The 25,796-nt window shown below is 42.0% G+C and overlaps 1 protein-coding gene across 5 annotated transcripts in view; it reads right to left on the bottom strand.

Moving 5' to 3' along the window:
• The window catches only part of LRRC3B (leucine rich repeat containing 3B), a 46,927-nt gene extending 45,962 nt beyond the window's left edge, over nucleotides 1–965 (bottom strand). For 2 of the 5 annotated variants that reach the window (XM_063323912.1, XM_063323911.1), the window contains exon 1: nucleotides 770–965. The gene's annotated coding sequence lies outside the window, so the exon portion shown is untranslated. Of the gene's footprint in view, nucleotides 1–459; nucleotides 584–647 lie in introns of those variants that run through there. The other 3 variants (XM_063323916.1, XM_063323913.1, XM_063323915.1) reach the window with 3 other exon arrangements.
• Nucleotides 966–25,796: the final 24,831 nt, after the last annotated feature.

Below are 25,796 nucleotides of genomic sequence, written 5' to 3'. Positions count from 1 at the left end.
GCCGCCGCCGCCTGCTCCGTAGCAACTGGTCCTGGTCGGTCTCAAAAGTGGAAAAACCCCACGGCGACACATACGGCGTCTCCTTCCCCCCGCTCCCCGCCGCCTACCCCCGTTCCCCGCCAGCCCCGCGCCCCGCTCCGCGCCCCGGCCGCCGCCTGCATGCTGATCAGCGCGACCTCCGGCAGCCCGCCCCGCACACGGCCGGGGAGAGCCGCGACCAGCCGCCTCGGAAACCCAGACATATGGGGGTGCTCATTTCTTTTCCCTCCTTCTTTCTTGATGCTGCTCCGGTACGGGATGGGGCGGCGGGGGGAGGCGCGGGGCTCAAATCCCTCGCTGGCTCCCAAGCCGGGGGGTGGCAGCCCCCTCCCAGCAGCCTCCGCCCCTCCATGCCCTCCCCACCACCCCCCGCTGCCTCGGCGGAGCCCCGACCCCGTCGCCCCCCCTCCCAGCACTCACGGGTCGCCGAGGGCTCGCCAACACGGGCCGGGGGAGGGAGTATCTCCCGATCAGTGCTGGGCAAGGTGGCAGGGCACGGCGGTAGCCCTTCGGCAGCGCTGCTCGCCTCCCTCCCTCCCCGTCGAGTTTCCCCCCGGCGATACCGCCCCCTCCCCACCCAAGCGCGGCCGCCGGGCCCCGCAACTCACACGGCGGAGCGACGCCCTCCCGCAAAAACTTCGCGGCGTCTCGGTTCGGCGGGGCTCGGCTCGGCTCGGCCCGCCCCCCCCTACCCCGCGCCCCAGCGGCGCAACAGGCAGCGCAGCCTCACCTGGCGCCGGGCCGCCGCGCCATGGGAGCGACGGGCGGAGCCTGCCGGCGGCGCGGCCGGGGCCGGGGCCGGGGCGGCGGGGGCCCGGGCGCAGCCACACCGCCCGCTCGCCCGCCAGCCCTGCTGCCTCCGCCGAGCGGCTCTGCCTGCTGCGCCGCCGCTCCCTTCCTGCCCCTGCGCTGCGGCTGCAGGCAGGGAGGCAGGCAGGCAGGCAGGGAGGGAGGGAGGGAGGGAGGGAGGAGAGAGCGGGGCGGGGAGGGGAGGGAAGGAGGAGACTCCCCTCTCGCTCCCACAGCACCGCGGGGAGCTGCTCCCCCCACCCACCCCGGAGGGGTGATGCTGCCCGTCCCTCCCCGGGACTGGTTTTGGGTCTCCCCCCCTGGCCCTAGGGGCAGAGGGAGAGCCCTGCCACCCCCCACCCCCACCCCTGGGAGGGGTGATGCTGCCCGTCCCTCCCCGGGACTGGTTTTGGGTCTCCCCCCCCACCCCCGCCCCGGCTGTAGGGTCGCCTGCCGGCAGCACCGCCGGACCGCGGAGCGCGGGCTGAGGGTGCCGTTCGTCTCTCTCCCCAGTGCCTTCCAGGTTCCCCAGCAAAACATGAGTAAGGTTAATTGTTTTGCCAGTCTGAATGACAGGCTGTTATTGCCAGCGGATAGTACTTGATTTGGCAAACTTGCTGCTGCACAGTTTCTGCTACAATAGGTGAACTTGCTCTGCAGCCAATCTAACCAACCCTTTGAACTGGTCTTGCGTGGAACCCTGCTTTGGGTTTACCGTGGTTCTTGCCAGGGCGACTTTCTTCTCTGAGAGACGCTTCCGTGAAATGCACTGTGTTGCGGCAGTTGCATGGACTGTCAAAATACCGGCATGAAGGAATATCACCGGCTGGTTGCCTGTCTCACTCAAACATGCATTCTCTCCTGTGCCCTTTTCTGCTCTGGCTCTGCAAAGTAAACTTTCTGTTTGCCTTGTGCAGCAAAGGATTCTGTTGCCTGTCTCCAGTTGAGAGCACCCGGGTAGAAGGCGTTTAGAAAGATTCATCGTTGCTTGGTAGCTGGTTTGATTTAAGGTGAAAGCTGCCTAAGATGCTACATGGAACAGAAAATGAATTGGTTTGGGTTTCCTCAGGGCTTTTTTTTGCCTCTAACTATACAAAACTGTGTTCTCCGTATAGGCCATTGTTAAAAAAAACCTGCTGGGTCAGAAGGACCACTGCTATGGCCACAGATAGGTGGTCTTTTGGGGGGGGGGGGGGGGGGGGAAGAAGGAAAAACATGCAATTAATACACTGCTAAATGCCATTTGCCATCATTAAACCTCAGTCCTGGAAGTCTTTACCCAAGTAAATACTTACCTCCCTGAGTAATCTGTCTGGATCAATTAGCAAGATATGATATATATATATACCAGGCCTTTGAATTATATCAAAACTTGCTTTTTTGCTCCTAAGAATATTTGCAAATTGGCTCATGAACACTTTTATGTATGCCTGTCATTTTACGTTCTTATTAGTATAAGAGGAAATAGCAAATATGAAGAAACTTGATAAAAATCACTTTCATCAGTTCCTTACACATCCTCACAGTGCCTGACTCAACCCAGGTTTGAAGACTGAATCAGTTAAAAAATAAAAACCTTAGTACATGAGCATGCATTCCTGTTTACAATGTGTTGGATCGTGTCACACAGTCAGTGACCAGAAGAAGCCATGGCTGGACTGCCAGCCCTGCATTATTTGCAATGGGAAATGATTTTTAGACTTCGTGACTTTTATTCCTTTAACTGAAACTGACTCAGATTCGGTTTAAGGCAGTAGAAAAATAGTCATCATTGCTGAGAACCCAAAATCTAATTTGCAGGAGCCATTTCTTCAAATTCAGCTTGTGTTTATATTTTCACTGTTCAGTATACAGGCATCTGACAATGGGGTACAGCACCCAGGATGGATGCACTTGGTTGCTCATACTCACAACACTAATATTCCTATGACAAGCATTGCAAACCTCCTTGGAGTGACTTGCTGCTGTTAAATATTTTTTTAATGAGAAAGAAGATTAGCAGATCTGCTTTTCATTTGGCTCAACAGTAAAAATAATAATAATTTTTAAAAAATTTATTTGATTAGGTAAAAATGGATGTCTCCCATGCAGTAATTTCCCTGTAAAATTGAACCTGTAGTTGTACTTTGTGGAATGACCCATTTGCATAGCTAAATATCAAATATAAGGGAAGACTGATCTTAGCTTGCATAACATAACTCTCCGCATTTCCGTGATCTTATTCATCCTATTGATTTAAGTGTGATTGTGTTAAGGAAAAAAGGACCTCACAAAAGATAGAAATACTTATTTATGTTTCTGAAATTGCAGCTTATAAAAAGTTTTTTGACCAGCTGCACATGAGTAGCTGGTTTACAGGTTTGTATTCAAAGACTCACTCCTGAGAACAGCTAAGCATTTATAACTTCAGTTGAAATTAATGGGTGTTTAGTATATCTTTGAAAAAGAGAAGAAAGTAATTTTTCTGGGGAAAATTACTGTGAAGGGATGCACAGCTACTTGCTGTTAAAAATGTCACAGATTCTTAAGAACTGAAATACAGCTGATGTCATGCCCTCCCTCAGCTGGCTGTGCGTGCAGTAGAAAGAATATGTTATTATTCTAGGTGGAAGAAACTTCTTAGCTCCATGAACAAACCCACTAGCAGATTTGCTTATTAGCTTGTTGGCATCACATGTCCATTTTCCATGATAAGTAGAAGTGAAAGGATTAGTCCTGTGTTAGGAAGGAGGGTAAGTTTAAAGGATAAGGAGAAGGTCATTTGGCTGCTCTCAGATAAGAAAGGAACTGCTAATACTTACTGACTTCTACACATAGTTATGAAAATTAGGGAGCATAAAATAATAGGTGATACCGTATGGTTCTTAGGTTTACCTCATAAAATAATTTTGATAAGTGTTTATAAATATTTAAGGGAACAGTACTACCAGCCATTACACAAATTATTTTTTCTAGTGCAAAAAGAACACTACATAATTCAGCAAGACTGTTTTTGAGTAGGAGTTATTCATACAAGTAAGACTTTACAGGATTGGATCCTTAAAAATTTATAAAACACTAACAAAATATTTCAATGGCTAAATTGAAGAATCATCCAGTGCCATCTATTCCTTTAAGCTTCCCAGATATTCATAACTTTGTACAAAAAACAGCAAAGAATACCGCTTCTTCCAGTGCCAAGATAAATTGAGTGACCTTCTCCTTATCCATTAACTAATATTCCTTTTACTAGAGGATTAATTCTTTTCATAGCCAACAATGGTGTGAAATCCATATTCTAGATGTAAATACGTTAAAGAACTAAATCTCACAACGGTCTTACCTTCAGCGGCACGTGCTTAGGAGTTTAGAGGGAATATTTCTCCTGTTCATGGGACAGAGTGATTTTTTTGGTAGAGAACAGTGCAGCACATGTGTCGGCAGCACATTCTGCTTGGGATTACTCAAAGGGAGGACACACGCAGGGCCCAGAGTATTAGTCTGCAGCAAAAAGCACAAAATATTGCATCCCGGGAATACTAAATGCAACACAAACTATAGTGTTCCCACTGTAGGTGTATTCCTAAACAGGATACCTGCTCCTGCTGTCTCTCTGGGCTGATGATGCCAAGAGCCTTCATGCTCTTCTTAGCCCATGGGCACTGCCACTGCATTTCTAGGTGCCGAGGGTTTGCCCCATGAAGATTAATAATGGAGAAAAGCCATCTTTGCAGAGGGCTGGCACAAATCTTTAGTGTCCCTTAATCTAACTTAAGCCCTGTGCTGGCAATGGGCATAGTTCTGGAAACCATCTTGATTTCTAAGCACTGCTACTCTCACAAGCATTTGAGGACTGGCCCTTAAACCATCTCTTCAAGAAGTACCAGTAGCTTCTGTTTTCTTGTATTTGGCAGGTTCTGTCATTTTGAAAGACCTCGCTAGTTTTACACGTACTCTCTTTTCTACACAGTGAGGAGCTGCACTGTATTATAGAAGAGAGTTTCTGTTTTAAATAACAGAAAATCCTTAGACTGTCAATAATTCATTAGCTCTGGAAGAGAAACAGCGGTTGTAAATAAGCTCAACTAGTTCAGCTCATACTCCACGTAGCTCTGATTTAGAGAAAAATATAAGTAGGGAAGTATATTTTTCTGCTACGTGCCATCCATTACTTGAAATTGGTGGTTTGGGCTGCTCACAAAATAGCACGCATTTCTGGGATATATAAATATTAGGAAAAGAACTGGAGAATAAATGTATTTAATGCTAGTCAAAACAGGTTAGTGGAAGTTAGGTCTTGTCAGACACAATTGTGGAATTTTTGGTTATTTAGAAGTTTTCTAGAAAAGATTACAGGTCTGCATGAGAAAAGCAGCTCTATTGATAGGATGTACTTGGATTTCTGCAAGGCAGTTGACTTAATACTACATGACATTTTGATTTCAAGTCTTCCATTACATGGCATTAACAGGTCACCCATTACAAGGATTAAGAAGTGTCTCTGACAAATTTCAAAATGTGGTCTTTTAATGGGGAGGTTTTGTTCAATGTGGGGAGCCTTTTCAGCAGAATCAGAAACAGTCTTCACATAATACTATTTTATATTGTTTTCAGCAGTCCAGGCCATGAGATAAAATCTTCGCTTTAAAGGCTTGTATATGACACAATGTATTTTAGCACAGTAAATAAAGAAGATATATTACTTCTGCAGTGATTTGATTTGGCTAAATGATCACTGTGCAACAAGCAGCACACTAAATTCATTTTACTACAGTCAAATGCAAATTAATACCTCTGGGAACCAAAAGCTTGTAGGAATGGACATTGTCTCCGAGCGAAGAGACGCAGGGAATGATAAAAAGCGATTACCCTAGATAATCACCCCTAACATGAGATCTCAGTGCAATGCTGTGAAAAGGACTCAGCACAGTCCTTGCGTGTTTCCAAAATATCAAGCACCGTTCTGGTGCCTGTGCTTTAAAGAAGATGAGAAAATATTGGAGAAAATCCAAATATTTTGCGAGTCAAGTACAAGTCTTGAGATGGGAGGCTTAAGGAGCTGGACATATTCCACTTAAGAAAAGGTTGAGAGGATACAGGGAAAAGATAACAGATAGCAGTGAGCTTTTTCACTGTTGCTGACAAAAGCACAACTAAATCCAGTGACTGGAAGTTTAAGGTTAGATGTAATCAACCTTGAAATCAGATGCAATTTCCTAGCAGTAAAGGTAATTAAACTCTGTAAGAGCTTACAAAGTGAGGTGGTGCACTCACCGTTGCTTGAACTTGTCCTAAAAACTGTCTGTCTTTCTTAAATATGGGCTTTATTTCAGCTTCTGGGAGAACTTCTAATGGACAGAGCAGCCTCAGACAGGGAGGGAAGGAGGGTCATGTCAGTCTAGATCCCCTGGTGATCCCTCTAGCCCTACATCCATTAGCATGACGCATCTGTGCGACTTCTTCCATTATGGCTGAAACAAGATGTCTTGAATTACACCCTGCCCACTCAGACGTTTGCAGGTTGGCATTAAGGTAATGAGTATAATCAAATCCCATACTTGAGAGCTCCAGTTGGCTGCCTACAGCAGAGAGGAAGAATCCCTTCTCCACTCCTCCCAGAGCATATTTGGCCTCATATATTCTGCAGTAGAAGTTTTTGCCTTCCCTTGAAGCATGTATTATTTATTTAGCCAGGAAGAGAGTAAACCAATGCAGAAAATTATTTTAGACATCTGATGCTTGGGTCTGAATTAAGCCAACTCCAGGAGCAGTAGAGATTTTTCTAGCTCAGATTGGCAAGGATGGTGGATTTTTTTGCATGGATTGTTTCTGTGATTGTCTGGGCATGTCATGGCTAATCAGTTCTCAAGTATTGCAGGGATCTCAGGTACTGCTTTAGACACATAACAGTTTGGTTTCTCAAGGGCTAAAATACTATGAGCTAATGAAAGTAGTTGTCTCAAGCTTGAGGTACACGTACAACATTTAATAGCCACCAATATGCAGGACGTCAGACTAGACAATCTGATGATCTCTCTTGGCCTTAAATTGTGAGGAAATGGAAAGCTTGAACATAATATAACAACAGCCTCTACTTTTCCAGGGCTTACAGGAACACAGGTTACACCATGAGTCACACGCACCAAACAGTCTCCAGTACCACTGGTCAGGGAGTGACAAACTCATGGAGAATTCAAATGCAAAGCAACTCCCACCAAAAAGGCACCAACACTAAATATTGCCATTTGCTTGCAGGTCTTTGCCCTGCAGACGTGGGAAGGTGGTACCTGCCTTTAGTAGGAGACCTGGCCTCGCAGCTTCCGCCATCCGTAGTCCCTCCCTGCCTACGCTGATAGGACAGGAGTGCCGGACAGCCAGACATAGTCATGGAGAAGCCCTGTTCAGAGCAGGTATCTGAAGATTTCCAGCCCTTAGCTAAGAGATGTTTCATCTTTGTGACAGGTGAGGGTGCTCAGCATCCCTGCGTGAGAACGCGGATATTTAACACCCTTTCTGGCAAAAAGTTCACAAAGGCGCCATGATGTTTTACCGTGGTTGCCAGGCACAAGTGGCTCCATGTGGAAAACCATTACTGATTAAACATAGATTAGCTGTTCCTCTATGTAGACTAACATAACTAGTAATAACTTGTTTTTAACCTCTTACCCAGAGTCATGGAAAGGAATGAAAGAAAACCAACTGAGACTGGTGAAACAAGACAGAAAACAAATGTACCTGTATCGTGCCAACACAGATGTACATCTCTGTGACTTGTTGCCTCTGAGTAATAGACTTATATAATGCGAGTGTTGTACTAATCACTAATAAGTGTAATGAATAGTGTGACAGTGCAAATTATCCATAAACAAAATGAATAAACCATGGTATTATAGATCCCCAAAATGTTTGCACCTGGCAGCCTAGAAGAGCACAGTAGGTATAGCTTCACATAATGCTTATCGTTGCAAAACTGTGGATGCTTTTTGTTGCTGGATGGTGGGAGGAAAGGACACATTATAGCTTCAGCTCATCAAGATACTCTTCTCGATTTAGATTTATCACAGGTTTCTCTTAAACCACAGCTTTATTTAAGAAATGGGCTCATCTCATTGGCTGTATGTACAGACTGCAAATGAGGTTTTCCAAACAAATCCTCTATTGCATAATTCTTTCTGTCATTTTTAATAGCTAGATGGAAAAAAAAGTTAGCATGAAGAATCATTGTTTATGATGGGACATATAAGAAGCAACCAGTGCTGTCCCAGAAGCAGTTTGCGGGGTGTCTGGGCAGAAAATGAGAAATTTTGGTGGATTTATTATGTTCCTGAAACAGAAGAAAAAGAGATTTAAAAAAAAGTAATCCAGCAACAACTAACAGTAACATAAAAGACATTAATTCCAGACATCTGAGACACTGTTAAGAGGATATTGAAGTTATTTCTTACTTTGTGCAAAATATTGTGAGGACTTAGAAAAACCTGATTGTTCTGGAAGAGTTCACGTTGTACCCAGGATCTGTTATCTTGAGTCTTTCAAAATAATCAATGTATTGATTAGATTGGAGGTTGAATTGTTTTAATCATGTCTATTTTTGTTATGTAGAAAAGCATTAACCAAATTCATTGCGATATTGTGCATATCTACTGAACACGCATATTTTGCCACAAATTTACATGGTATGTTACATTAAGAAAAAAAAAGAGAACTATGATGTGCCCCAGAGAAGGTGTTAACATAAGATTCTGATCCAGCAGGATCTTATGCAGGAGTAGATTATACATCTACTCAATATTATACACCAAGTCTTTTAAAGGATTTAAAGGTAACTATGTGCGTAAGTCTTTCACTGACTGACACATTTAACAATACTTTGGACACACCAGGAGAACAAAATATATGGGTTAAATGATCCCTCAATGCTTAGACACTTAGTTTCCACCCAAATAAAATGGCAGGGTATACGCAATTTACTTCCAAAGTAAATCTTACTCACAAGATGAAAAGTGCTATATAAAAGCTGTTATGTCTATAAAATGCTGTTGTTTTTTTTTCCTGCAGCCAGTTTGTTAAAAAAGTGTACTTTCATCTTCCATGAAGTGGCCTTGCCAGACAATTATGTTATGGTGTAATAACAGGTATGTTATGTTATGGACAAATATATTATGGTGCCTTAACAGGTATTACAGATGAGATTACATGATCTGTAGTACTCTCTCTCTCTATATATATATATATTTCCTGTGTGTGAAGATTTCCTTCTCTTCACATACATCAGACATCCGTTGTTATTACTGTTCATGTCCAGGACTGGACATCAGGGAGGACCAAGATTGAAACACTAAGAAGGTGTGCATTTTCTCCCCTCATATATTAAGCTCTGAAAAGAAGCTGACATAACATAGTCTGGGATTCTCATAATGGTTCTTCAGCATGCTCCTTTTCAGGAAAATTCCACGGAAGACAGTCCGATGTGAACCCCCTGTTGAATTAAGCTTTGCCAGTGCACCCTGGGTGGACAAGCACCATGAAGGAAGCAGAGGTCCTGGGAAAATGAGAAGCGTGAGCACTGATGCGGTTTTTACGAAGCGGGACAAGAATGACCTTCCACAAAGAAGCCCACTAAGGGATTTTTTGTTACAAGGCACTGATCTTAGGCAAATTGCCAAAACTGAAGTTAGAGACTCTCGATAGATACAGGGTGATCCACAAGAACAACTGTAAAGCAAAAGAAATGAAAAGGATCAAGGAAGCAGAAACATTTGAAGCATAATTGCCTCCTTTCTTCTGGCTGTCAATAAAATCAGACTTTTTTTGCTCTTGTTTAACTAGTCGAGTGCACAAATTCTGACTAGAGTTCTTGTTAACTGTTGTGCTCAAAGGCACTAATGGCTGTCATTCGGACAGTGTTTAACCTGAATAAACATTAAACTCCACTTAAAATCAGTGGTTTGCCAAGAACTCTTTCAGGCTCAGTAGAATATCTGAAAATGTTAATCAAAACTGATCACTAATTGGAGGGGAGTAATAGCCCAACAGACCCGAGCAAATTCATCGTGGGTGCAGGATTTTTCTGGTTGCAGAGAATAAGCCTGGTTGCAGGGTTTGTTGCTGGAAGGACCAGATGATCCAAGTTGTCTCCCTCTCTGAAAAACAGCTGGAGCTTAGACCCTCTTTATTTTGCTATTATGTTTTAAGGGAGCCAATTATCCTGTGGCATATTCATTTAAATTAATTTAAATTGTAAATAAGTAAACAGGATTAGACCAAGGATTTGGCCTGACTCTTGTCAGCTTGGAGGAAACAATGAGACGAAGTCCCCAAATAATACTGCTGCCAGCTAACGACTTGGTTCACTAAGAGAACAATCTTGTGATGATAATCATACCAAAAGTGCCTAAAATCATTAGAATTAATTTTAAAATGGTCTCTGGGAAGCAGCTGGGCAGGGAGTTAGAGGACAAGAATGAGAGAGAGAGAAAAGTGAGGACATTAAAATGGACGGATTAATAAAATATGAATGCAGAGAAAGGTGTGCACCTGGGGTTTTACACTAGCATTTAAAAATAGCCATACATATTGTTCTGCCTCTGTACCAATATCACTTTAAATCTTTTAGAAACATATTAAAATTACTCAAAGAGGGATCATTTTGAAAAGCTCTCTAGAGTTACGCATGATAATTAAAAAGAGGTTCATTGTAAATCCTTCTGTCTAGTTCAACAGTATTATCTCCTTACAGGCAACCCACAGAGGGCAAAGTCGCAGCCTTGATCTGGCAAAATTATTGTCCAGTGCTGATGCATTGTTTGTGCTTACAGAAATGCAGCGTGAGAACAGTAACAACAGATCTTATATGTGGATGCTACAGTGTCAGGAGAAAAACAGCAACTACATCATTATTTATACCAATAACACATTTATGAAATACCACTATTTGTCTAAAACTGAGGACAGATCAGTTTCAAAAGTCAAGGAGAACAGGTAAGGGAAGTCACCTGTACTTCAATTTTCCATTTTAGGACAAATATTCTCTAGATCATAGAGAAGCATTATGAAAATAAGTGTAAAAATGAATTTGAGGGAGATGAGGGGCTGGAAAACATTTGATTGATAAGATCTCTGTATACATATGAGCTCAGAATATCATGATCTTAGAAATAAAATAGTTCAAGAAAAGAACAGGGTGGAAAGAAATCCTTTAATTCATCTGGGACTCTATACTGGGGGAAAAAAAAAAAAGAGCTGAATTTGAAGTTCTTGTTAGTCATCACTGAGGCAAGACATGAATCTGTATCTGACCTACAAAGAAGCAGATTTTTTAAGCAGCATACCACTGTTCCCTGTTGGGCATGCAAAACTGCACTGAATTTTGGAATAGCATCTGCCCTGATGCAGAGGGCTGGCACAGGCCTGTGAGATTTTCTTCCATTTAAGCCTTCAAGACAGAACCGAAGTGAGATCTTGCTTCACTTTAAAGCCAAGGAGTTTTTTTTCACCCTTTTCCTTTTTTCCTTGTTCCTTATGTTCACGTGCAAGAAGGGGCTGGGCAGCACTTCCAAATGTGCTGAGGAGTCTCCTCGTGGAGAGGCTGTGTACACAAATACTGCGCGTGCTTTCGAGGGTGAGTACAAATGTGGCCTCTGTTACCACAGAACAGCAGTGAAACAACAGATTCATTTTTATGAGAGATGCATAGGCGCTTCCACGCTTCTTACAGTTTAGTTTGAATTGTTGCTTTCATTATGAACCTATTAGTTCAGGGTTTTAACAGAGCCAAACAGCTCTGCTTCAGGCTACTATTTGGCACACAACACCAGCAGTACAAGAATAATGGTTTATTCGGACAGTTTAATAAAATTCAGTATCTCAGCTGTTGCCAGGCTCAAAGACAAGCAAAAATGCATGTGGAGGTTTTCAGATTTTACAAACCATATTCAGATCGTACGAGGCGTCTTAGCCTTTAAAAACTAACTCCACAAAAAGATGAGAGTTCCTAATTTGAGGTAATTGCCTTGCCAAATTAGGCAAAAAACATATTACGATATTGGCTGACATACTAATGGGTAAAAAGAATGTTCAGAGATAGCACAGTAAACAATTGAAATTCCCTGGAATTTTGTTTTAAATATCCGTTGATGATTGAATTACAACAATGTGAGTCATCTGACATGGCGGGGTATAATGATGAATTGCACGCTGTGCTCCTTTGTGAGGTGTTCTGAGGTGTGACAAAGAGCACGTGCCTCACACCTAAGTACATGTAATTGTTATTGATTAAGAAAGATGTAATTCAGTAACAAACTAAACATTTTTTGGTCATTACAGATCTTCAAAGAACAAACCTTGTAAAGTACTAATTAAGCCTAAAATTATTTCAAGAAAGAGGAGTTTGAAAACTGTTGCGATACATATATAAGAAACATCATATACTGCATACACTTGACTGGAAATGAATTTTCCCTCCTTTTTTTTTTTCTGTGCCATTTATTCCCTACATTTTCAGAACTGAGAATGAAGTATATTGGGAGTTGTAATGCTAGAAGCCTTGCAACTGAAAATTTTAATTTAGAGGCTTTGAATCAAATGAATGGTTGACTTGGGAAACTGGTAATAGGCTATATAGCCCTTCACCACAAGACTGCTTGTTCAGAGTCGGTCTGGGTCCCAGGTGACCAAACAGGACTTGCTGGGGAATCACCGGTCTGGGCTCTAAGTGGCCACTTCTCCACACTGCAAATGAGCAGTCACAGCTCGGGGCTGTTGCACGATCCATTTTCACAGCCTCAACAAAAGCAGAGTAGCGAAGGACACTGAATAACCCACTCATAAGCCATGCTTACTCACTGCTCATTTATGCAACCCTTCAAACTACATCATTTGTGGCTACTACAAAATACGCGTGTGCTACCTACCTAAGTATTCCTGGGTAGACGTTCCACTACAGCTGTCCTGGCTCCCATGCTGTCAGCAGCGCCCAAGCTAGCTATTTTAAAGCTAAAGTGGCTGTGTCTACATGACCTACAGCCACCGTGAACAACCCCACGCTCTCACTACTGCCCAGGGTCTAGTGTGTCTAGTGTTTGCTGCCCCTAAGTCATCAGGAGCTGCCTGTCCACAGGCACAGCAGGCACAGAGAGATGCAGGAAGCATTTCGGTTGTCTTTCTGGAACCTCATGGTGACTTGTCAAGATCAGGATCATGTTGGAGCAAAAGAAGGTGGCAGGGCTTTGCGCATTTTCTTTGCCTTTGGAACGAATAGAGAAATACAGTTCTAAGATAGTGATAGGAACTATCTTAGTTCCACTGACGTCAGGAAAGCTATGAGAGTCTATACTAGTATCTGCAACTGGTAGCTTTCGCAAGCATTGAAACACATGCACAAAAATACTACATTTGCATTTCAGAGGAAAATTCTGTATTGAAAAAGGCGGCATATATTTTATGAAACAGCACCATTTCTGCAGGCTATGTACCTTGCAGTCCCTTTTGCTGCAGGTTGCTGGCTGGGCTGTACTGCACCACGCGCGGACACACGCTCTGCTCTCGCATCCCCCCAGCAGCACGTGGGATGGACGAAAAGGAACTATTCCAGCTCAACTTTTTCAAAATGTATCTACCTTCAAATCTCTTTGGCATTCACAAACAGGCTCTTTTACAAATGCCTGGCAATTACACTCATACCTATTTTTAGAGTTGTCTAACACACTTCAAAAAGCAGCAAGGAATGCAAAAAAAACCCAGGACTACCATGTGTCACTTTCTTTAAAAAACAACATTTTAGTTGCCATGTCTTACTACTTTACTGCTTGTAAGATGGGTGGTGTCATCCTTGAGAATTTTCCAGGCACTGATTTTAGTGATATTTAGTCACTGAAACTATATTTATTTCAGTTTCTTGGGAATGGGAAACCAGGAAATGGTGCGATAGGAAAAAACAGGTGGTTGGACAGAAGGTGGAATATTTGAGAAACGTTAGCTCTGTGATACACTTGCCTGGGGCAAGTGTATGGCCTGGGACACAATACTTTGTGATGTAATGTCTTATACAACATGAAGGCCAAAAAGGCTGCTGGAAGAGTGTGACACTGCACCACAGTTTAACATGGTTTATTGCATTTTGATTATTTCTCCTATAGGTATGGAGGTCCCCATATTTAACACACAACATGTTGCGCTCTCTGTGGACTTCTTGATAATTATAAGCATGGTTTCATAGATAGCCCCAAAAGTGCTTGTAGGCTGACCATTAATATTGTTTTACCATTGTATATACCATATTTTCAAAATCTATGTTTCAGTATAAGCAGCAAAAATGAAAGAACACTTGGAATTACCTGTGGCAACCTCAGTCTTCTTTGGCCCTGTTGAAATGCACGTTGGGATAGTCCAGACAGTCTTCTCCTCTAAGTGAGAGCAGGGTGAGGAATAGCTGTTCTGCATCTGTGGAAATTCATGGGATTTTGATCATATGAGAGAAAAGGACTAAGTAGGAAATGAAAATGGGTCTCTAATGCAGAGGAGGTACTTGGAAGAAATCCTTAATTTTCATGCTATCCAGGATGATAACAGAGCTTGGCCATCATTTGCAGCTGTTCTGGGATACATCACAATGAACAGAGATTAGCTGTTATTGTTCAGCGTCTGCTTCGGTGTCCTCAATATCCTATAAAATTCTGAGCTTTACCTAATTGGGCTAGAAGGAGAAACAAACCAATAAATCTATTTTTATTATGATTATGTTATGCCAGTCTGGGAGTAAATTAATGTTAAATATAATGCCTGGGAATACTAGCTAATCATCTTCCAATCATAGGAGTAGGTAATAAGAAGCAGACTGGAATATAGAATTGTTCAAAAAGAGCCTTTTTCTTAATCTTATAGCAATTAGAGTAGCCATTTATTATTAGTCATTAGTGCCACCCATCACCACCAGGACCAGAGGTTGCCAGTGTAGTTGGAGCAATGCTTAGCCCCTTTCTTACATAGAGCAGCGATTGAAAACGCATTATACCAATGCTCTGAAACCAGTGTTGGTTTCTGAAAAGCTTCCTGATGGGACTAAAGGGGTCAGCTTTAACCCAGTATGCCCTAGACAGTTTGAGATTGAGAAATGCCCTTCATTTCCACATCCAGTGCCCCTGGGGAGATGGGCAGAGATTTGGTGTACCCTCTTCGTAAAGGGAAGCGCTGGCTGAAATCCTCCGTAGTAGGTTTATATCTTGCTCTCAGCCACGAGCTTTGTTAACGTTTGAGGCTTTCTGCTCTACCCTTACTCTCCCCCTCATCGTTAAGGCAGAGCGGGCTGCAGGATGTGCATTCATGGACAGCTTTCTTCTACACTTACCCTGTGAATTTTTTTACTAATGTTGGGATAGGTGCTTTGACCTATTTTTGGCACTGGTCATGTAGAGATGCATTTTAAAACTGTGAATCTAAATAATAACCATGCATGATTAGGAGAAAGAATGAGGACTGCAGAAGAAAAAAACCAAAACAGCTACTGTTTAGTAAATGCCTTGTCTGTATCCTCACTGGTCCAAACTGAATCACCTGGAATGAGCCCCAGGCTCTGTAGAGCTGCACTGGCACATAGGCAGCTGTACAGCAAGGTGCTTGGTGTCCAGGCAATTGGTCTGTCCTTGCTACCAACTGCATCCACAAACCAGCCTCGGCCCAGGGGTGGAAGAAACAGGCTCACTCCCAAAATCCGAACCAACTGTGGTAGACTGTGGTCTGGCAACAACCAACCTTAGTCAACATTATACTATATACTCGTGACAGAGGCACAGCTCTCCGTTTTTGGCCGGGTCACTGTCATATTTGATATGTCTCTTCACAGGCAAAAGCATGTCCTGGCTGAATTAGGCAGCTGCAGGAGGCCTGGGATCATCTTTGCACCTTCCCTCACTCTTTCTCCACAATAACTTTTTGTGGGTAGGGTTCTGTAAGACACTATTACTACTTATAAGGAGCACCGTAAGTAGTACAGATACTGGGATACCAGCTACATAAGGAGCAAGCCTGAACAACCATTTTAGGTTTATAACAGAGAAGGAAGAAGGTTTTAACTTTTTTTTTTTGTCACAGAATATTGGGATCTCTCTTTTCCAAAGACTAATCGTGGCATACTATAGCACAAGCCTTCCTTGGAAATGCTGCTTAGAAAACAGCTGAGGATGGATGCCTTTGTGTGCATACCGTTATAATAGCTGCATACAAAACCATAAACGCATTACAACATTTAAATTCACTGACCTTGCATTTTCAGAAAAAGAAAAAAGGAGGGTGAGGGAAGAAATTGTGGGACTTCCAATATGGAGCTTTCAAGAGCGCTGTTTTCCAATGGTGACATTATTGTCAACTTTTTATCACTGATATAAGGTGAGTTGCCTGGTAGCATTCTAGGCTAAGCTGTATGTAAGAGAAGTATATTCATCCCTCCTAACGTTGGAGGCAGGTTGAGCAAAATTAATCATTTGAACAATACATTTTATAATATATACACAAATATAGAATAATTTTATTATATTGAAATAAGAATTTAGGCTATTAATAAATAATTAAGTAGACATCCTGGTAAAGCTAACAATAACAAAAGCGGATGATAAGGAGACAAGTTTTGAGACAACAGGAACAAGCAGCCTTGAATTGTACTCATCATCTGGTTAGAACCAGTTCTGTGGTTTGAAAGCCAGCCAAGCCCAACAGGACCAGCCAGTTTCATAAGAAAGTCAAAAGAGATCGACGCAGAAGACTACGAGCCTTCTTCCAAGAGACCCCAAAAGACAACCACCAGACGGCAGAGTGCATGCACCAGGAAGGCAGACCCTATGATAATGAGTTACTGGAACTAATTATAATAACCCCATCTATTTACTAGAATTGTAATAACCACACCTGTGGCGATGAGTAAGCATGTTTTATACTATAAATATAGTCTGTAACCAAAATCGGTGTGCAAGTTAGGAGGAGTTATCCCCCTTGCACCCGGCGCCACAATAAAGAATACCTGCTTAATAGTCACTTAGGCTATTGAGTCTTGATTTCACGGCATCAATATATGCTCAAAGCTCAGAATTAAAATTCAATGTTCTATCTTAACTGTACATGACTGTGAGAGTTTGGGGATTTTTTTCAGGGCTGCTTTAATTGTCACATGTTTTTTTCTTCTTCCATCCAGCTATTACAATAACTTGAGGGGAAAAGCCCTTAATACTCATCCTCTCAGGATTGTCAGAGTTTACGGGCTGATGCTAAGCCTGTACTAGTTTTATAAAACACTGGGCATATTTTTAGATGCAGTAAGAGATGAAGTAATATATGTTAATAACCTGAAAAAGTAAGCATATCAAATGGGTTTTATCTTGCTTGATATATGCAAGATGTAACAATTCGGTAGCAGTTTAGGCATTAAACTTTACTTTTTGCAAGCTGTAAGAATAAAGAGATATATTTCATTTTGAACCCCCTAAAAACCTCTGGTTCATAATATAAACAGGTTCTCCGAGTGAGAATCTTTGCAGAGTGACTGTTAGAAATGATCAATCATCAAAATGAGGTCATGAAACACAAACCTTCAGAGAAGGCATCGGTATGCTTCACTCTTGCAACAGCCTCCCAGGAAACCACGCTGCTCAGAGTATTTATGTCTGAAATGATATCTGTTTGCAGGCTTCAGATCAGTGAGGAGGAACTGTAGTGCCTTCTCTTTTTTTCCAGCCCTATCTGGCTGCCACCACGCCTGAGCTGTCAAGGAGCAAATGCTCTGACTTCATCTCGTGTGCTCATTCCTCTGGATTCTGACAACGTCTCTCAGGTTCGTAGACGTGTCAGCCCCATTGTAATGACTGATGCTAAAATGGATGCACTGAGGAATTAAAGGTGGAGATATATGTTAAAACTGCCTTTCTTATTCATCAGAGGTGTCAAGCCCCTGAAAGAAATTTCAGAGGAATAAGTGCATCTGTAATGGTTGGCGTTGTTTTTTACTTGCTTCTACAGATAATATTTTATATAAAGCAAATCCTCTTCACTCTGGGTTTCTTATCTGAGAGAGAGAGCAGGCGCAAAAAAACTGAACTTGAAAACTGACAGAAAAACAGTTGCAATCAGAAATCTAATTGCCTTGCAGAGGAGCAGTGGGATTGCATAAAACAGCATCACTCCATTTCTAGTTCATCTTCCTATCCAAACATCTTCAACATTACTGTATTATTTTCTAGGTATTTGCACTACCTACGTTAATAAAGATGATTATGTCACAGTCAGCAAGCAAAAACCAATGTCTTCAGAGGAACAGTTTATTATGAATTGAAAATGCTTAATACATATACATATAGATCCATCCCAGGGGTCCAACACCTTTCCTCAGGAAGAGCTTGTAATCGGTTTCATTCAGAAAAGCCTTTGGGATCTTTATTAAATTAGTTTTAGTGGGTAGGTTCTGTCAATCCAACAGTTTCCCTAAAGTAATGTTTTTAACCCCTCTGTTGCTCTCAAAGGTATTTAGTTATTTAGGAGAAAGGAAAAGAAAAAAAAAAAAAAAAGAAAGAAAAGAGAGAGAGAAAGAACAGGGATAACTCCTTAAACTCATGCCATTTAAAAAAATGTCAACTCCAGCTGACTTGACCTACACCGCAGGGATGATTCTTTTCAGAAGGCCACTTTGCAAATTTCAGAACCTAATTTCATGAGCTCATGTTTGAAAAGATTTCCATAAAATTTTCTGTGCTATCCTTCCCCATCCACAGTTCATCTGTAGTCATATCCTTCCTTAGCTGCTCCTGACTGAAACTCCATTTGATTTCATGCCTGTCCAGCAATGTAAATAAACGCTACTATGAAAGGGCATGGCGTGGGGCTCGGTCTAAGCTCTTGCTGAGTTACTGCTTTTGGAAGACAATTTATCTGAGATGTGTTTTAAGCTCATGACTTTGTCTTTCCAACTACTACAACTTTAGTAGTAGTCTGCCATGGACTCTAGGCAGGGATTTGGGCAAGCCTGGCTCTGGTCCAGAGGAGTCTGTGTCTGAGCTGAAAATTTCCCTTATGCAGCATCCACAGCCTAAACTCCCTCTGACATACCTCAGCCCAAACTCCAGCGCTCTTTGAAGAGCTTATACGTGCCTTGCTGCCTGGCCAGCACGGCCCAAGCTGGCAAGAGCACTCTTTAGCCCAGTCTACTAGGAAATATCCTGAGTGAAGCAGAGCATGGCCGCTTAAGCCAAGGCTGGGCTACAAACAGCAGCAAGGAAAGAAGGCGCAGAGGTAACAGGCCTCGGTGGGATTATGCCTGCTCTCAAATCCTGGCCTCTGTGAGGACTACATAGCTATTCTTGTTGGAACCAGAGTTTTTTCTTAACATAGAAAAAGGACAAGAAGCAGTTGGTACTGTGTTTGTTACCCAGCGACAACATTGCAGTGGGGACTCTAAGCCTTTGTCCACTGCCAAGCTAGAAGTCCTTCACCAGATAGTTACTGATACAACACCGATCTCTCTCTGTTGTACCCAGACGCAGCAGACAACTTTAGACAAATGAATTAATGTTTCAAAATAGATGCAGTACTTTACCTCCTTGCATTTAGCCTATCCAGCTGAAGTCAGTGGAAGCTGAATTAGCTCATGCACTTTCAAATGACTCATCACCCATGCATTTGCTCCATGAAGTGCATCTCCTACTGCTCTATTCCACGGAGGCACAGTGCAATGAGGGCAGTACTCAGAAAAGAAAGCAGGTGTCCAAACCTCCCATAGCCTTTTCTCACTATCAAATATGTCTGGGCTAGGATCTTGCCCAGGCAAGTTACCGCAGTGTCTCTGATTGCAGCTGATCTATGTTGAGTTACCCGAGACTGAGATATATGGAACTTCAGGATAAATGAGCAATACATGTAATTTTTAATTGAAATGTTAATATAGTCTCCTATGCAGCAGACAACATTTCAATCAGATTTTCTTCAAATTTGCTGTTGCTGGAAAGATATACACACACCCCCCCCCCACAAATAAGATCTTGAATCTTAACTCAGATGGGAAAATTCACAGGCCGTTCTCTTTAATTAATTTAAACATCACTGATTTAAATCTCTAAGCTCTCTTGAGTAATTCCGGTAACAGCACTTAAAAATAATGCTCCTGTGAAAAGCTCAGCTAATTCAGAAAGTGATCAGAATTAATGTCACTCATTTCACAAAGAAGAAAGAAGGTTGCCTCTGTTGTGGCACATGCAGAAGTTCTAGTCTATTAGCAAACAAGATCAAAAATGAGATCATTAATGCTGGCCGAAACAAACAAGATTTTTATATTTACATATTGAATAGTAGGTCTTATGAAAGCCTGAAGGGCAAAAGAAAAAACAAAGCAAAAAAGATGTTACCCACAATGGGAGTGAAAACTATCCTTCATGATACTAGTAGACAACTAGTTAAGTAACAACCACTTTCATACTTCTATCATTGCTATAAATACTTCTCTAGTTTTGGTTATATTGATGTCACAATGGCCAAAATTCTCTTCCCATCATGACAAGTAGCTGCTGGTCAACTTGCATTTTTATTTTATTCCTCAAATTTCTCACAGATCAGCTTCCAGGCTGCCCTGATTTTATCCTACACACTGTAAATACCTCTGGCTTTGGTCCAGTAAATAGAACAGTTTTTCATTTACCTGCTGAATTTTTGATTTCCTATCAAATGCCCCTACAGAAGTATAGTTTCTGCAAGAGCAATGCCATGCAAAGAGGAGCTAAAGCATTAGAAATTTTTCCTGTGGTGACTGATGAGATACTGAAAGCACATCTTTCAACAGAAGTCCATACACTTTTGCCTTGACATGAGTTCACGTTCAGTGCAACTGAGTTGGTGATGTTTGGATCCTCCTATCAAAGGTCTGTTGTTCTTCCTAGAGTGTAATTTGATTTCATTGGTGCATTGGGGAGAGCCATTCATGCAAGGAGCCAGCCTGCAGACATGTATGATTAGATGGTCTTGGCTGACTCTCAATGGTATTTGTGAGATAAAATATATAGATTTACATCTGTAAGAAGGGTGGGTCTGCAAGTGGACTCAATAAATGCAACCAGCTAATTACATGACATTTCAGTTGCACACACTAACAACACTAAGAATGCTATCAAAATATTCCTTAGCTGGATTCATAGCAAAAAGTTAAATCCATTGTTTCACAAGTTAGTTTGCTATGAAACAAGAAGGTATATAAAAATAACTCATGCAGTATTGTAACTACCTGTTGCCCACTATGACTGTGCAAACTCAATCAAGCACAGTTAGGGTCCTGCCTTCTTGGATGATGCTCATTTTTGTACCTGGTCTTTTGGGAGTTGGTAAAATGGGGTCATTAATCAGATTTACTTAGAGGTTATCACCACCATAAACATGATTAGACCTGTTCATTTATTCTCTCTTTCTGCTTATGGGCTCCTGGTATTTATTAGCATCCTTGAAAGAGCCTGGACTACACAGTGGAGTAAGTTTTACAGACAGGAAGAAAGTATGTGGGGTTTTGAAGGGAAGAGCAAGATGGCTAATTTTAGATATCTCGATCATTAAACATGCAAACAGGCTACCTGTCTGTCACTTCTTCCATTACTTGCAAATCAGTAGAAAATTCTGACTTTTAGTTGTTTCTGTAGATATCAGCAAGAGGTCACAAAGGCATGTGTATGCACATCTGTGTGCACATGTGGCACTTTCTTTTTTTAATCTATGTTGAAATCTATGTAGCGTTGAAAATAAAGCATTTGGAAAGACAAGGAAGTATGGAGTTGTTATTGTCTTAACATACTGGAGTATTCCTTTCACTTTCTTTTCTGATATCAACTAGAAAAGTAGATGCTATGGGGGAAGCAAGATAAACAGGAAGAACTCTGATCTTTTTCCTCATTTGGACAACTGAGATCACATTTCTACTAGTTTGCATTTGAGAAGTGTTGGTTGTCAAGCACTTCTTAGAGCAAAGAAAGAAACCTAAAAGGTGAATATCCTTCCAAAGCACTTTCTTGCAAATTGGATGGCAGTACAAGATTTCTACATTAAACTTAGCCTCAAGTATCAGAAAGAAAATTTAATATAAAATGATATCTCTTTTAAATATGTTTATATTTAGATCTTGCCAGGAACTTCAGTCCAATTAAAGAAATTCTGACACTAGATTCTCAGTTGATTTAGACTGATGTTGATCTATTGCCCTTTATTTAAAGGAAAACCAACTGAGGTGCTGGAAAGATGAATAATATATTCTTGCCTTGTTGTATTAGAGTATATGGGACTATAAAGTATATGGGACAGATAAAGTTTAGATATTAATATTTGTAAGGATTTTGTAGAACCTAGCGTTTCCTGGTTTGCACCTGATTAATTTGAAGGCTGTATTCTGAAATGCTTTCTTAGGCAAAACTCTCCTTAACATTTTCACTAAGTTCTGAGATAGTATTTAAGGGTTTGAATTCAGATTTGCAAAGGCATTTAGATACTGAAAGATGCAGATAGGCATCAAATAGGATTTGCAAGAAAGCCTACACAGGATATGGGGCTAATTCTCTTTGAGACGTAATGGGTATCAGACATCACGCAGACCTGGTGTTTTAGAAATCACATTGGGCACTTCTGTGCAATGTTAGGTGCCAAATGGTCTTCAGAGTTTTTACTGTTGGCCTTTCATCTGTTATTACTTTAAAATCTGTCTCCTGGATAAAGAGAGAAGAAAGAGCAAGTTGTAATCTTGTATTAACAGATAAAAGAAATGAATGTTTAGAATAAAAAAAAAAAATGAGATGCGCCAACCTGTAAATATCTGCTATGTAAGTTCTGGATGTTCATATTTTAAACTACTATCTAAGCGTATCCCATGAGTTAGGAGGCCAGGAGAGTGTAATATATAACTAACAAAGAACAGAGTACTTACCTTTACAAGATTGTTTATAAGAACACATCTGATTTGTCTTGGCATTTGAAATATATTTATAGCACATGAGCTCCTTTTTCATTGCAAGCTGAGTACGACTATGTGAACTATTACATTTTTCTCCTGCTGATATCCAGAGAAATGAAATTGCTGCCTTGAGCCATGTTTTGTACTACTAACCACTGTCACTTGAACAAAGCAAAGCTTTAAAACTTACACTGCAAGATTTCTCTAGAAGCTACAATATTCCCCCTCCAAGCCTCTGAGTCAGCTGCTGATGGGAACAGACTTTTTTCAGATTGCCCCACGAGGTATTTACCTTTCAAGTCAATCACTGCTGAGTTCACTGTGTGGATCTTACCTGAGTACTAATCAGTATTTACAAGACACGCTAGTGTGCCTAAAATGTTAGTGTGCCATGACCATGCATGTGAAACAGCCCTAAGCGTAAAGACCTGACAGATGAATCTTACTGTCTCCCTGTGCAATGAGATAAACAAATCTTTGCCTTTCAGGTTTTTTAATCAAACAAATAAAACCAAGAGAGACTTCTTTTGTTCTGTAATTGTATGTGTGTCAGTGCCGTGCCTTTGCCAGTTCATTTGTTGTGATTTATATTTTCAGAAAGCGTATGGTTGTGCTGCATGAGAAACGTCTCTGTTGAATTGAATTCTCTGACTGCAGTAACTCTAGATGAGCTCATTGTCTTAATCTGATGATGAGTTCTTGTTTTTGTGAAACCACTATGTACAGTGGCTGCATTACTTAGAGTAATTAATTTTGGTCTCATCCTGCAAATCCTTCACTGCGTGGGAATTGCCAGAAAATATTTTTTCTTGCATATAACAAACCAAAATAATACACTACAGGCAACTTTCTATTTAAAGATCATGCCATAGGTCAAACGCTGCTTTAGTTGTATAAGTTCAGATAAAGCATCAAGAAGTTGAAAAGGAACAGGGAGATTTTCTAAAACTTCAGCAAGACTCTTGTAAGTACTGGCGTTAATACACCAAAATATAACTGAATATCCAAGGTGGTTGGAAGGCCACTGTTATCTGCAGGTCTCTCTGGTGAAGGTGAAAGAAGTACATCCATGGAGGACGTGAGAAAAGCAGAGAACAAGGATTAAAGGACCAGAGATGGCCTGAGTTGCTTTGGCTGGGAATCTAGAAAAGCTGGCCTCTGGGAAAGAATACTGTAACTGCAGTGTTAATACTAAATGCCAGCAGCGAATGGCCAGCAGACAGTACTTCTGTAGCAGACCAGGGAAAAAAACCTAAACTCATGTGTGGCCAGATCATAACCACAAATGTGACAGCAGCACTGTGCCTTTTGTACTAGGGCACTTGTCACCACCTGACATCAGAAGCCTTCTCCAAAATAACTAAACTGGGATTAAGGCCTTCAGGATTAGGTCAATTGTAGGCAATGTGTTAGAAGCAAAATATATCCCCAGAAAAGCGCATGTTATACATTAATTTTCCTTATGGACTTCAAGAAGCAAGAGATGCAAAAGAGCCAACAGACCATAGGATCATAGAATGTTTTTTGTTGGAAGGGACCTTAAAGATCACCTAGTTCCAACCCCTCTTCCATGGGCAGGGACACCTCCCACTAGACCAGGCTGCTCAAAGCCCCATCCAGCCTGGCCTTGAACACTTCCAGGGATGGGGCATCCACAGCTTCCCTGGGCAGCCTGTTCCAGTGCCTCACCACCCTCACAGGAAAGAATTTCTTTCTCAGATCTGGTCTAAATCTACCCTCTTTGAGTTTAAAATTGTTTTCCATCATCCTATCACTGCACTCCCTGATAAAAAGTCCCTCCCCATCTCTCCTATAGGCCCCCTTCAGCTACTGGAAGGCTGCTATAAGGTCTCCCCGGAGCCTTCTCTTCTCCAGGCTGAACAACCCCAACTCTCTCAGCCTGTCCTCACAGGAGAGGTGCTCCAGCCCTCTGATCATCTTTGTGGCCCTCCTCTGGACTCGCTCCAACAGGTCCAGGTCCTTCTTATGTTGGGGCCCCAGAGATGGACACAGTACTCCAGGTGGGGTCTCACGAGAGCTGAGTAGTGGGGCAGAATCACCTCCCTTGGCCTGCTGGCCACACTTCTTTTGATGCAGCCCAGATCAGACAGTCTGCTTCCTTCTGATGACAGGGACTGCTCTTTACCCGTCCTTCCCAGTATTTGGTACTGGATTGTCAGCCTTATTTTAAGCACATCAAGCACTTAGCCTTTCCCCTGCAGGACTCCATTCCTAACCTTCCAGCCCTTTATAAAAGGAAACTTTTTAATATACATGCCGAATTAATGCAGCATACGATTTTGGGAGTGTGCCATTTTGTTTCTCAAATTGGCAAAAATTATTTTTAAATTCAAAATAAAAAAAAAAAAGAATGAAAAACTTTCCAGTTTGAAGGCAAGATTTTACCTAAGGGAAAACTCATTTTGCAGCCCAGTACGACAAAGGTATCTGCTGCCTTCCTCAGGTACTGAGTTGGAATTGGAAGTACTTCCTTCCCACACTTTTGAATTTTCAAAGGTGCTAGTAGCAAAGTGACCCAGTTTATACATTTAGCTGTAGCATCCTCATTTTGCTTAAAGTAAAGAAATTCTGACTTTGGCAGCAGGAGGTTGGAGGCACAGCCCATTCTGTTAGGTAACCTCTGTCAGGAGATTTTTGACTTAGCCGATGAGATCTTACGTTCATCTTAATGGCCTTCCTCAGGCTGGCTGTGTGGGTGGTGGGTCAGGTTTTCCAAAATGGGAGGAAGAGGAAATGGGGCACAAGGGGAGCCCCTGAGAGAAGACTGGGAGGCCACTGTCCAGGCGTGATGAACGGGAGGAAGCAGCAGCCTGTTTATAACCCTTGTCACGGAGGAGAGCAGCTGATCCTGACACAGCAGGGAAGAGCAGGGGATACCTGAAGGCCTGGCATCAGGAGGATGTGCTATTGCAGCAAGTGCTGAAAATGGGTACAGAGAAGCACAACACGTCAGGTTTGGGGGTGGCAAGGCAGTCTCCTGTCGCTGCAGGGGGAACAAGGTCCTCTCAGATCTGCTTTA

Source organism: Chroicocephalus ridibundus, chromosome 2, assembly GCF_963924245.1.
Source record: "Chroicocephalus ridibundus chromosome 2, bChrRid1.1, whole genome shotgun sequence".
Classification (NCBI taxonomy): domain Eukaryota; kingdom Metazoa; phylum Chordata; class Aves; order Charadriiformes; family Laridae; genus Chroicocephalus; species Chroicocephalus ridibundus.
This window is presented reverse-complemented; position numbering and strand designations above follow the sequence as displayed.